Here is a 12229-nt window from a genome sequence, read left to right as displayed (position 1 = left end):
CTGGAAAATGTATTTTTAAAGTTAAGTTATTCACAAACTAGTGATTCACACAAATTTCAAATAATTCAAAATTTAAACTATTCAAATTTAAAAACTATCGGCACTAACTGAAAGTTTCTAAAAACTATCAAAAATATTCACAAAGAAACTCTAAATACAGCAAAAAACAACTAAAAATAAATAAAACAAAATAAATAAAGCAGAAAAGAAAAAACTAAATGAAAAAAGCCCACCTACCGGGCCACAGCGGCCTGCATATGACTAGAAACCCAACCTGTTGTTGGGCCAGGATGCAGGCCCGCAAGCCCAATAGGCCCCACAGGGCAGAGTAGCAGAGGTAGGCCCAGAAGGCCTGCTTTAGAGAGGAGCTCGAGACAGCAACGGCGGCGGGGCTTATAAGCAGGTGTGAGTGCCCTTCGGCTAGCGAGGTGGGACTAAACTTCTGCGCCCCTCGCCTGGCAGCGCACACCCTTTAGTACCGGGTCGTGGCACCAACCGGTACTAAAGGGGGGGCCTTTAGTACTGGTTGGAGCCACCACCCGTTACTAAAGGGGGTCGCTTCCCGCCGCTTGGGCTAGCCAAAACAGACCTTTAGTACCGGTTGGTGGCTCCAACCGGTACTAAAGGTGCCTTCTATATATACAACACTTCGAAAAATTTCATTCTCCCCCTCTGTTTCTTCCCGATCGATCGACGCCGCCCCCGTCCTACGCCGCCCCCGTCACGCGCCGTTGCCGTCGCCGCCCCCATCCTCGTCGCCGCCCTCATCCCCGTCGCCGCCCCTGTCCCCGTCGCCGCCCCCGTCGCCGTCGCCGCCCTCGTCTCCGTCGCCGCCCCGGGCCCGTCCCCGTCCACGTCGTGCCGTCCCCGCATCGCCGCCCCATCACGCCCCGGGCCGTCGCCTCGCCGTCGCCGTCGCCCCGCTGTGAGCTCTCCCCCTCTAACCCCTCTCCGATCCCTCGCCCCCGGTGGCCGCCGCCCCTCCCCGAGCCCATACACACACACAAGCATGAACACACACACACGCACATTTCCTTAATTAAGTTAATTAGTATATACGTATTTTGTATGTTTAATTAGTTTAGATTTTTCAGATTATTATTTTTTCACTAGTATATATGTATGAATGCATGTTAGATGGATGTATAGAAGTTGTTTTTTCTGTTTTTAGTGTTAGATGCTTAATTAGTATGAAATAGCATATAGAATTTTGACATATGCAATGATAGCATAATTAGTGTTACATTTGCATATAGTATTTGTTGTCGACGATGCCCGGCCCGCATCCTCGCCGTCGACCCGTTCGCGACGACGTCCTGCTTCAGAGGACCCATGTCCGGGACTGGGCTCCGCCGGGCTGGCACTGGGAGGTGCTACCTTCAGGGGCGCGACGCTTGGTGAGGAACCCGGCCCCGGGTCCCGTCGTCGACCCTCATCTCCTTTGGTGGCATTCGCGTGGGCCACTTTCGGTGCGGAGGGAGCCGGCCCCGCCGGAGGTGGTACGTCGCCGTGTCAGGGAGGAGGACGAGCATGTCCATCGCTACATGGCCAGCAAGGGGGGTCTCAGCATCTGCAGCAGCTAGCGGATGATCCAGCATTGGATACCACCGCCCCATCCATGCCGAGAAGCAGCGTGGGTTCCACCCCGGGCGACGCAGTAGTGCTGGATAGATACCCCGTGGATGACATCACGGAGAACACTAACTGCGAGCTACACTTCAAAATGAAGAACATATCCATGAAGGTGGCGGACGCCGTTGCTTTTTCAAATTCCCCCGAGGCAACCTTCCATTGCAACCCGATTCCAGTGGGCTATGCTCGTGTCTTGGTTGATGAGGTGGTGGACCCATATTCGGAGCTACAGCTTGACATTCCTGGAGGTGACGACGAGCACACATTGGGAGAGGCCATACATCGTGTCATCCTATGGAGAAAGGATTGCATCATCTTTCGAAGGCCACCGACACCGCGTCACCCAACTCCTCGTCGAAGTCCGCCACCGAGTCAGCAGACTCCCGCTCCTCCAAGTCCACCAACGCGTGAGGCCACTCCTCCTCCTCCAAGTCCGGCAAAGTGTCAGGCCACTCCTCCTCCAAGTCTGACACAGCGTCAGACATCCACTCCTCCTCCAAGTCCGGCACAACCTCAGGCCACTGCAAGTCCGGCACAGCTTCAGGCCACTCCTCCTCGTCCAACTCAGCCCCGTTAGCCGTCTCCACCGCCTCAGCAGTCGCAGAAGAGACACCCCGCAGCTATGGTGCGTAGCGGTACGAGTCGAGGTCATAGTACAGGAAGTACAGGCGGAGGCAAGCGATATAAATATGGTCCAAACCTCACTACTCCTCTTCCTGTGAGGGCTTACGACAGGACCGAGGAGCAAACCAATGCCATAGTGCAGGCATAAGTCGACGCCCATTTTGGACCGAAACCGCCACCGCCGCCAAGGGAGAAAGTGCCTGTGGAAGTAGTTGACCACTTCATTCGTATGGCTCAACCACCAGCTCCTAAGCCTGTTGACTCAGACTATGAGCGCCACATCAGGAAGTTACATCGACGATGTCTACAGAAGGAGGCGAGCTCGAGCTCGAGCAAACAACAAGCAGATGTCAAAAAATGCAGGAAAACCGTTGCCCAGCTGGGAAAACAGGCGGCACAATTGACCCCCCCCCCCCCCCCGCTTGTTGTGCCGCCAACAACACGTGACAGTACGCGCGCCCAATATTATTGTGGCCAAACAGTTTACGTTCCCGAGGTGGGCGATGTGGTAATAACCCAGGAGCATATAATGCAGGCTGAAGAACTCAAGATCACTGTTGGACAACTCCTCGAGATCGAGGACATGCCTGGGATTACAGAGGAAATAAAACGGAAATATGTCCGGGGCCAACCTTTGGTCGAGCTAGAAGATGTCAACAAGCTCCCAACGAGAATGTATGAATTGCATCAATGGTACATGGACATTACCAAGAGATCCAATCGAGAGTCCCTCATGGTGAATGTCAAGAAGGATGATTACTACCATGAGAAAGCTGTGGCCGTTGAGTATCCTGAACTGTTTCAGTTATACAATCAAGACGCACTCGACAAATCTATCGTCAGTTGCTATTGTCTGTAAGTGATTTCTTTCTGTAATTTAAGTCTCAAGCTAGCTGTAGTGATCCTTTTGATCAATCATTACCTGTAATTATCCTCACTATATTCTTTTCTGTGGTATTATGCAGGATGAAGATGTATGAAATGAGAAAAGGTGGACGCTATGGCATTGGGTTCATTGACCCAAACACCGTTAATGAATACACATGGAAAATGAACAAGCATCAAGAAAAAGAGGTAGAGGACAGCATGCTAGAGTTCTTGAAGCGCCTCAAATACAATGAAGATATACTACTTCCTTATAACTTCCAGTGAGTCACACTTTCTTGTACTACAAATTCTCTGTTTTTGCCTACTAGCTAGCTACATGTTTTTGCTTACATATGCCCGCTTAATTAAGACATGCAAACGTGTGTGCATGCAGATTTCACTGGATCTTGTGTATCATTAAAGTTGACGCCGGAACAGTTGAAATACTGGACTCGCTACTCAAAGCAAATAGTGACTATAACATCTTGTTTGGTATAGTCAACGGGTAATTTCAATCATTATTAACTATATATCTCGGCCTATTTAGTTCGTCATTAATTTCATGATATGAACTATTTAATAACCCCTTTATTCATTTTCTTTGTCGGCGGGCAGGGCTTGGGCAAGGTTCATCAGCGTCACGGAAGGCGAATGGAAACCAATGCTGAAATGGTTTCGATCCAAGGTAAGTAATTAAGTAGTACTAGCTGTTGGGGAACGTAGCAGAAATTCAAAATTTTCCTACGTGTCACCAAGATCTATCTATGGAGACACCAGCAACGAGGGGAAGGAGAGTGCATCTACATACCCTTGTAGATGGCTAAGCGGAAGCGTTCAAGAGAACGGGGTTGATGGAGTCGTACTCGTCGTGATCCAAATCACCGATGATCAAGTGCCGAACGCACGGCACCTCCGCGTTCAACACACGTACAGCCCGGTGACGTCTCCCACGCCTTGATCCAGCAAGGAGAGAGGGAGAGGTTGAGGAAGACTCCATCCAGCAGCAGCACAACGGCGTGATGGTGGTGGAGGAGCGTGGCAATCCTGCAGGGCTTCGCCAAGCACCATGGGATAGGAGAAGAACTTGGGAGAGAGGGAGGGCTGCACCAAAGGCAAAGGTGTGTTTCAAGAGGCCCTCCTGCCCTCACTATATATAGGGAGCCCAAGGGGGGTGCGCCAGCCCTAGGAGATCCAATCTCCTAGGGGCGGCGGCCAGGGGAGGTTTCCCTCCCCCCCAAGGCACCTAGGAGGTGCCTTCCCTCCTTGGGACTCTTCCTTAGGGTTCCCCTTTCACCCTAGGCGCATGGGCCCTAGGGGAAGTGGCGCCCCAGCCCACTTTGGGCTGGATCCCTTCCCACTTCAGCCCATGGGACCCTCCGGGATAGGTGGCCCCAACCGGTGGGCCCCCGGGACCCTTCCGGTGGTCCCGGTACAATACCGATGACCCCGAAACTTGTCCCGATGGCCGAAATAGGACTTCCTATATATTAATCTTTACCTCTGGACCATTCCGGAACTCCTCGTGACATCCGAGATCTCATCCGGGACTCCGAACAACATTCGGTAACCACATACAAGCTTCCTTTATAACCCTAGCGTCATCGAACCTTAAGTGTGTAGACCCTACGGGTTCGGGAGACATGCAGACATGACCGAGACGCTCTCCGGTCAATAACCAACAGCGGGATCTGGATACCCATGTTGGCTCCCACATGTTCCACGATGATCTCATCGGATGAACCACGATGTCAAGGACTTAATCAATCCCGTATACAATTCCCTTTGTCTAGCGGTATTGTACTTGCCCGAGATTCGATCGTCGGTATACCGATACCTTGTTCAATCTCGTTACCGGCAAGTCTCTTTACTCGTTCCGTAACACATCATCCCATGATCAACTCCTTGATCACATTGTGCACATTATGATGATGTCCTACCGAGTGGGCCCAGAGATACCTCTCCGTTTACACGGAGTGACAAATCCCAGTCTCGATTCGTGCCAACCCAACAGACACTTTCGGAGATACCTGTAATGCACCTTTATAGTCACCCAGTTACGTTGTGACGTTTGATACACCCAAAGCATTCCTACGGTATCCGGGAGTTGCACAATCTCATGGTCTAAGGAAATGATACTTGACATTAGAAAAGCTATAGCATACGAACTACACGATCTAGTGCTATGCTTAGGATTGGGTCTTGTCCATCACATCATTCTCCTAATGATGTGATCCCGTTATCAACGACATCCAATGTCCATGGTTAGGAAACCGTAACCATCTATTGATCAACGAGCTAGTCAACTAGAGGCTTACTAGGGACATGGTGTTGTCTATGTATCCACACATGTATCTGAGTTTCCTATCAATACAATTATAGCATGGATAATAAACGATTATCATGAACAAGGAAATATAATAATAATCAATTTATTATTGCCTCTAGGGCATATTTCCAACAGTCTCCCACTTGCACTAGAGTCAATAATCTAGTTCACATCGCCATGTGATTAACACTCACAGGTCACATCGCCATGTGACTAACACCCAAGAGTTTACTAGAGTCAGTAGTCTAGCCCACATCACTATGTGATTAACACTCAATGAGTTCTAGGTTTGATCATGTTGCTTGTGAGAGAGGTTTTAGTCAACGGGTCTGAACCTTTCAGATCCGTGTGTGCTTTACAAATCTCTATGTCATCTCCTAGATGCAGCTATCACGCTCTATTTGGAGCTATTCCAAATAACTATTCTACTTGGAGCTATTCTAAATTGTTGCTCCATTATACGTATCCGGTATCTCTACTCAGAGCTATCCGGATAGGTGTTAAGCTTGCATCGACGTAACCCTTTACGACGAACTCTTTTACCACCTCCATAATCGAGAAAATTCCTTAGTCCACTAGTTACTAAGGATAACTTTGACCGCTGTCCTGTGATCCATTCTTGGATCACTCTTGTACCCCTTGACTGACTCATGGCAAGGCACACTTCAGGTGCGGTACACAGCATAGCATACTGTAGAGCCTATGTCTTAAGCATAGGGGACGACCTTCGTCCTTTCTCTCTATTCTGCCGTGGTCGAGCTTTAAGTCTTAACTTCATACCTTACAACTCAGGCAAGAACTCCTTCTTTGACTGATCCATCTTGAACACCTTCATGATCATATCAAGGTATGTGCTCATTTGAAAGTACTATTAAGCGTTTTGATCTATCCTTATAGATCTTGATGCTCAATGTTCAAGTAGCTTAATCTAGGCTTTCCATTGAAAAACACTTTCCAAATAACCCTATATGCTTTTCAGAAATTCTACGTCATTTCTGATCCATAATATGTCAACAACATATACTCATCAGAAATTCTATAGTGCTCCCACTCACTTCTTTGGAAATACAAGTTTCTCATAAACTTTGTATACACCCAAAATCTTTGATCATCTCATCAAAGCATACATTCCAACTCCGAGATGCTTACTCCAGTCCTTAGAAGGATTGTTGGAGCTTTGCATACTTATTAGCATCTTTTAGGATTGACAAAACCTTCCGGTTGTATCACATACAACCTTTCGTCGAGGAAACAATGTTTTGACATCCTATCTGCAAGATTTCATAAATAATGCAGTAATCGCTAATATAATTCCAACAGACTCTTAGCACCGCTATGAGTGAGAAAGTCTCATCGTAGTCAACTCCTTGAACTTGTCGGAAAACATCTTAACGACAAGTCGAGCTTTCTTAATGGTGACATTTACCATCATTGTCCGTCTTCCTTTTAAAATCCATCTGTACTCAACAGCCTTACGACCATCAAGTAGTTCTTCCAAAGTCTACACTTTGTTTTCATATATGGATCCTCTCTCGGATTATATGGCCTCGAGCCATTTATCGGAATCCGGGCCCACCATCACTTCTCCATAGCTTGTAGGCTCATTGTTGTCTAGCAACATGACTTTCAAGACAGGATTACGTACCACTCTGAAGTAGTACGCATCCTTGTCATCCTACGAGGTTTGGGAGTGACTTGATCTGAAGTCTCATGATCAATATCATAAGCTTCCACTTCAATTGGTGTAGGTGGCACAGGAACAACTCTTTGTGCCCTGCTATACACTAGTTGAAGTGACGGTTCAATAACCTCATCAAGCCTCCACCATCCTCCCACTCAATTCTTTCGAGAGAAACTTTTCCTCGAGAAAGGACCCGATTCTAGAAACAATCCTTTATTGCTTTCGGATCTGAGACAGGAGGTATACCCAACTGTTTTTGGGTTGTCCTATGAAGATGCATTTATCCGCTTTGGGTTCGAGCTTATCGGCCTGAAACTTTTCCACATAAGCGTCGCAGCCCCAAACTTTTAAGAAATGACAGCTTAGGTTTCTCTAAACCATAGTTCATACGGTGTCATCTCATCGGAATTACGTGGTGCCCCTTTTAAAGTGAATGTGGTTGTCTCTAATGCCTAACCCATAAACTATTGTGGTAATTCGATAAGAGACATCATGGTATGCATCATATCCAATAGGGTGCAGTTATGATGTTCGGACACACCATCACACTATGGTGTTCCAGGCTGTATTAGTTGTGAAACAATTTCCACAATGTCTTAATTCTGTGCCAAACTCGTAATTCAGATATTCATCTCTATGATCATATCATAGATATTTTATCCTCTTGTCACGACGATCTTTCAACTTCACCCTGAAATTACTTGAACCTTTCAATAATTCAGACTCGTGATTCATCAAGTAAATATACTCAACATCTACTCAAATCATCTGTGAAGTAAGAACATAACGATATCCACTACATGCCTCAGCACTCATTGGACTGCACACATCAAAAATGTATTACTTCCAACAAGTTGCTTTCTTGTTCCATTTTACTAAAAACGAGGCTTTCAGTCATCTTGCCCATGTGGTATGATTTGCATGTCTCAAGTGATTCAAAATCAAGCGAGTACAAAACGGTCCATTTGCATGGAGTTTCTTCATGCATATACACCAATAGACATGGTTCGCATGCCTCAAACTTTTCAAAATGAGTGAGCCCAAAGATCCATCAACATGCAGCTTCTTCATGCGTTTTATACCGATATGACTTACGTGGCAGTGCCACAAGTAGGTGGTACTATCATTACTATCTTTTGGCATGAACATGTGTATCACTACGATCGAGATTCAATGAACCATTCATTTTAGGTGCAAGACCATTGAAGGTATTATTCAAATAAACAGAGTAACCATTATTCTCCTTAAATGAATAACCGTATCGCGATAGACATAATCCAGTCATGTATATGCTCAACGCAAACACCAAATAACAATTATTTAGGTTTTAATACCAATCTCGATGGTAGAGGGAGCGTACGATATTTGATCAACCTTGGAAATACTTCCAACACATATCGTCATCTCACCTTTAGCTAGTCTCCGTTTATTCCGTAGCCTTTTATTTCGAGTTACTAACACTTAGCAACTGAACCGGTATCTAATACCCTGGTGCTACTAGGAGTACTAGTAAAGTACACATCAACATAATGTATATCCAATATACTTCTATCGACCTTGCCAGCCTTCTAATCTACCAAGTATCTGGGGTAATTCTGCTCCAGTGGCTGTTCCCCTTATTACAGAAGCACTTAGTCTCGGGTTTGGGTTCAACCTTGGGTTTCTTCACTAGAGCAGCAGCTGAATTGTCGTTTCATGAAGTATCCCTTCTTGACCTTGCCCTTCTTGAAACTAGTGGTTTCACTAACCATCAACAATTGATGCTCCTTCTTGATTTCTACTTTCGTGGTGTCAAACATCGCGAATATCTCAAGTATCATCATATATGTCCCTGATATATTATAGTTCATCACGAAGCTCTAGCAGCTTGGTGGTAATGACTTCGGAGAAACATCACTATCTCATCTGGAAGATAAACTCCCACTTGATTCAAGTGATTGTTGTACTCAGACAATCTGAGCACAAGCTCAACAATTGAGCTTTTCTCCCTTAGTTTGCAGGCTAAGAAAATCGTCGGAGGTCTTATACCTCTTGACGTGGGCACGAGCCTGAAATCCCAATTTCAGCTCTCGAAACATCTCATATGTTCCGCGATGTTTCAAAAAACATCTTTGGCGCCTCAATTCTAAACCATTTAGCATTACGCACTGAACTATCATGTAGTTATCAAAATGTGTATGTCAGATGTTCGCAACATCCACAGACGACGTTCAAGGTTCAGCATACTGAGCGGTGCATTAAGGACATAAGCCTTCTAAGAAGCAATGAGGACAATCCTCAGTTCACGGACCTAGTCCGCATAATTGCTACTATCAACTTTCAACTAATTTTTCTCTAGGAACATATCTAAACAGTAGAACTAAAGCGTGAGATACGACATAATTTGCAAAATCCTTTTGACTATGTTCAGGATAATTAAGTTCATCTTATGAACTCCCACTTAGATAGACATCCCTCTAGTCATCTAAGTGATTACATGATCCGAGTCAACTAGGCCGTGTCCGATCATCACGTGAGACGGACTAGTCAACGTCGGTGAACATCTTCATGTTGATCGTATCTTCTATACGACTCATGCTCGACCTTTCGGTCTTCTGTGTTCCGAGGCCATGTCTGTACATGCTAGGCTCGTCAAGTTAACCCTAAGTGTTTTTGCATGTGTAAAACTGTCTTACACCCGTTGTATGTGAACGTAAGGATCTATCACACCCGATCATCACGGCGTGCTTCGAAACGACGAACTGTAGCAACGGTGCACAGTTAGGGGAGAACACTTCTTGAAATTTTAATGAGGGATCATCTTATTTACTACCGTCGTTCTAAGCAAATAAGATGTATAAACATGATAAACATCATATGCAATCAAATAATAGTGACATGATATGGCCAATATCATATAGCTCCTTTGATCTCCATCTTGGGGCTCCATGATCATCTTGTCACCGGCATGACACCATGATCTCCATCATCATGATCTCCATCATCGTGTCTTCTTGAAGTTGTCTCGTCATCGATATGCAAGTCGTGATTCCCTTGACAAGAACATGATCAATCTCATACATCACATATATCATTCATCACATCCTTTTGGCCATATCACATCACATAGCATACCCTGCAAAAACAAGTTAGACGTCCTCTAATTGTTGTTTGCATGTTTTACGTGGCTGCTATGGGTTTCTAGCAAGAACGTTTCTTACCTACGCAAAACCACAATGTGATATGCCAATTGCTATTTACCCTTCATAAGGACCCTTTTCATCGAATCCGATCCGACTAAAGTAGGAAAGACAGACACCCGCTAGCCACCTTATGCAACTAGTGCATGTCAGTCGGTGGAACCTGTCTCACGTAAGAATACGTGTAAGGTCGGTCCGGGCCGCTTCATCCCACGATGCCGCCGAATCAAGATAAGACTAGTAACGGCAAGCATATTGAACAAAATCAACGCCCACAACTACTTTGTGTTCTACTCGTGCATAGAATCTACGCAATAGACCTAGCTCATGATGCCACTGTTGGGGAACGTAGCAGAAATTCAAAATTTTCCTACGTGTCACCAAGATCTATCTATGGAGAGACCAGCAACGAGGGGAAGGAGAGTGCATCTACATACCCTTGTAGATGGCTAAGCGGAAGCGTTCAAGAGAACAGGGTTGATGGAGTCGTACTCGTCGTGATCCAAATCACCGATGATCAAGTGCCGAACGCACGGCACCTCCGCGTTCAACACACGTACAGCCCGGTGACGTCTCCCACGCCTTGATCCAGCAAGGAGAGAGGGAGAGGTTGAGGAAGACTCCATCCAGCAGCAGCACAATGGCGTGGTGGTGGTGGAGGAGCGTGGCAATCCTGCAGGGCTTCGCCAAGCACCACGGGATAGGAGAAGAACTTGGGAGAGAGGGAGGGCTGCACCAAAGGCAAAGGTGTGTTTCAAGAGGCCCTCCTACCCTCACTATATATAGGGAGCCCAAGGGGAGGGGTGCGCCAGCCCTAGGAGATCCAATCTCCTAGGTGTGGCGGCCAGGGGAGGTTTCCCTCCCCCCCAAGGCACCTAGGAGGTGCCTTCCCTCCTTGGGACTCTTCCTTAGGGTTCCCCTTTCACCCTAGGCGCATGGGCCCTAGGGGAAGTGGCGCCCCAGCCCACTTTGGGCTGGATCCCTTCCCACTTCAGCCCATGGGACCCTCCGGGATAGGTGGCCCCACCCGGTGGGCCCCCGGGACCCTTCCGGTGGTCCCGGTACAATACCGATGACCCCGAAACTTGTCCCGATGGCCGAAATAGGACTTCCTATATATTAATCTTTACCTCCAAACCATTTCGGAACTCCTCGTGACGTCCGGGATCTCATCCGGGACTCCGAACAACATTCGGTAACCACATACAAGCTTCCTTTATAACCCTAGCGTCATCGAACCTTAAGTGTGTAGACCCTACGGGTTCGGGAGACATGCAGACATGACCGAGACGCTCTCCGGTCAATAACCAACAGCGGGATCTGGATACCCATGTTGGCTCCCACATGTTCCACGATGATCTCATCGGATGAACCACGATGTCAAGGACTTAATCAATCCCGTATACAATTCCCTTTGTCTAGCGGTATTGTACTTGCCCGAGATTCGATCGTCGGTATACCGATACCTTGTTCAATCTCGTTACCGGCAAGTCTCTTTACTCGTTCCGTAACACATCATCCCGTGATCAACTCCTTGATCACATTGTGCACATTATGATGATGTCCTACCGAGTGGGCCCAGAGATACCTCTCCGTTTACACGGAGTGACAAATCCCAGTCTCGATTCGTGCCAACCCAACAGACACTTTCGGAGATACCTGTAATGCACCTTTATAGTCACCCAGTTACGTTGTGACGTTTGATACACCCAAAGCATTCCTACGGTATCCGGGAGTTGCACAATCTCATGGTTTAAGGAAATGATACTTGACATTAGAAAAGCTATAGCATACGAACTACACTATCTAGTGCTATGCTTAGGATTGGGTCTTGTCCATCACATCATTCTCCTAATGATGTGATCCCGTTATCAACGACATCCAATGTCCATGGTTAGGAAACCGTAACCATCTATTGAT

This window comes from Triticum urartu, chromosome 1A, assembly GCF_056163025.1.
Source record: "Triticum urartu cultivar PI428250 chromosome 1A, HENAU_Tu73, whole genome shotgun sequence".
NCBI classification, from domain to species: Eukaryota; Viridiplantae; Streptophyta; class Magnoliopsida; order Poales; family Poaceae; genus Triticum; species Triticum urartu.
The sequence above is the reverse complement of the archived record's forward strand: the minus strand, read 5'-3'. Positions refer to the sequence as shown.